The following is a 2742-nucleotide window of genomic DNA, read 5'->3' on the forward strand; positions in this document are numbered from 1 at the left end:
TATAGCAAAAATGCCACGATGACCTGTTTGGAGCAGCGAAACCCTAGAATCAAAAGCTCTGATACCAAATGTTATGAAACCAGTGCACAAAAAGATAGAAAAGAAAGATAAATGCCTTAGAATTTAGCCTCTTCGAGGGGGCAACCTCCTTTACATTACACAAATGAACAATTCTTGGATGATACAAATGACAAGACCTCCTTTTTATATATAGGAGTTTAAGGGGTCATAATACAATCAGAGCCGACATAACAATAATAATGTAAGGGCACAATAATAACAATAGTGGGCTTCTATGGGGCACAATAATAACAATATGGGGACTACATGGGCACAACAATATTTTTTTCCCGAGGAAAAAGGACGTAATTTCATTCATAAGAGAAAAAAATTACATGTTGGAAATGCTAGAAGCATATGCAGATAGGTTGTCCATAAAGAGGACATAAATTACAATAAAAGAAAAATAAAAATTCAGCAAGCCTATGCTTTTCTGCCCTTCTTCTTCTCCATCCTCCCGAATCAGGCGAGGGTGTAATAGTGGCCAGCTGGTTTTCCAGTGCGATCAAAGGAAGTTCCTTGTCGGATTCAGATCCTTCAGAGCCGTGAGTTTGCTTTATGCCACTTACTTCCATCTGAGGAGCTTGATGCTGATGTGCATTGGTTGGCCCCAGATGAGGGGCTGGGGTAATTTCCTCCTGAGTATTTTCCTGCCCCTGATGAATATCAGAATCTGTTTGATTTTCTGTAGGTTCTGTCTGCATGTCCTCTTCATCCATCAAATCGGTTTGCTGCCACCCTTTGGGCCTTTTTTGTTGTTTCTTTTTTCCTTTGGGGTCCTTTCTGGACAGTGGACAGTTGAATTGGAGATGTCCAGTTTGCATGCAGCTGCGGCATCTGAATGCAGTGTTCTCATAGTCGAGCGGTTGAATCCTCAGTGAATTGTTGAAGTTCAATGTGATGTGTTCAGGCAGTCCCTGACTCAGGTCCACTTCTACGCAAATCCTGGCAAATGTGAAAATTCCCCTGCTTACTCTGTCTTCATCAATTTTTAGGAATTTCCCCAAGGAATTCCCAATGGCTGTTAATACTTTGAGATGCCAAAAATGAAGAGGGAGGTTATGGAGTCTCACCCATACCGGCATTGTAGAAATTTTCATAGTGTTTGCATCAAATTCAGCAAACCAGGGAGTGATGAAGAGGCCAACATTTCCCCAAAACCATGGCCCCTGTTCGATAATATTGTCGCGTTCTTGTTCTGTGCAGAAGTTAACTATAAAAAATCCCTTTGAGCATAGGTGTATATCACAGGCTGGTGTCCATGAGGAGTAAATCCATTGATGCAGAGCATCGGATTTTGGCCAGTATCCATTAAATCTACAAATGACAGCATTTTTGGATAGTTCAGTGTGTAGTTCAGTTACCTCTGTTAGAGGTACTTGGATCGTTGGGGATTCCAGTTTTTGTTCCACTATATAGGGGCCTGGAATCTCTGGTGCTGGTGCTGGTTTATGCTGCATTTTTTCTTTTCCCCTGACTGCGTCTCTAAAGGAGCCTGTGGTTTTTGTGTTGTCTCCATTACACCCTCCACGCAGTCTCAGATTAAGGAAAATGGTTGAATCATTGCTGATGCCATATTCCTGAAGTGAGAGGAGGTCCTGTAGACTACGACCAGAGAATATCAGGTTTTGGTATTTGGTGGGTGTCCCAAGTTGGTTCTGTATTTCCTTCTTTACCTCTTGTATATTTAGCCCCTTTCTGATTCTCATGCAATGATGGCTGCCCTCTGTCTTTTTTATGAAGATTTGAATCTGTTCTTCGCCCTTGTAGATAGTATCTGCCATATTGGAACCACGATCTGGTGATTTGAGTAGGTTCTCTACAAACCCCGATTCACCCCACCTTTTTATGTTTTGTCCGCTACCTCGTGCCTCCAGATTTGGATTATGAGGGACATTTTTGTAATACTCTGTCACTGCGTCAGAAAAACTTGGGTCCGCTGTATTCCGTCCCCTTTCATTTGTTTGAGCTTTCACCCATTCAGATGGGTACCAGGACATTGAAAGCCCCACTGCGCGATTCCACGCACATGGCGACATGTAGGAGGGGGGAAAGATGCTAGGGGATGTCTCAGGTTGGGCAGCAAAAAATATAACAGTGGAATCGCGTAGCGAGCCAAGTGCCCAGGCCATTGATTTTTGACTAGACGCAAGAGAGGTCAAGATTCACACTCAGAAGCATAAAACAGAAGTATTTTGCCCCCACTGAGGAGCTCGGGAGCATGCAGGTGTGATTGTAACAAAGGAAACCCATTTTGCAAAAATATATACTGTAATGTTACCTCTTTCAGACGTGTTTCATTTCCCAGATGGGAGGAGACGCCATCCCGCTCGAAAACGCCCTCAACCGGTCTGTTGTGTGCCTATGGGAAGGTCCCTGCAAGTTGTAGAAGAGAGATCGCCATTGGAGTTGCAGAGCACAGTTCCCGTCGGCACAACAATATAACAAGGGGGTTGTACTAATAACAATAAGGGGCTACACTAGTAGAATAGGGACCTAACATTGTTGGTGTTGATTATATCCCTTGGGTTGAGACATATGTATGCAATAGAAGCAACAAACTTGAGGGATCGACCACAAGGCCTTGTGCATGTAGTTGAAAGCACTCAACTACTTGAGCTAGCCCATTGGACTAAATGTGTATTAATAATGTGTTATACCTTTTTCATATGCATTCATATT

The sequence above is a fragment of the Pinus tabuliformis genome, chromosome 8 (assembly GCF_031772625.1).
Source record: "Pinus tabuliformis cultivar Carrire ecotype Pingquan chromosome 8, CPIR1, whole genome shotgun sequence".
Lineage (NCBI taxonomy): Eukaryota > Viridiplantae > Streptophyta > Pinopsida > Pinales > Pinaceae > Pinus > Pinus tabuliformis.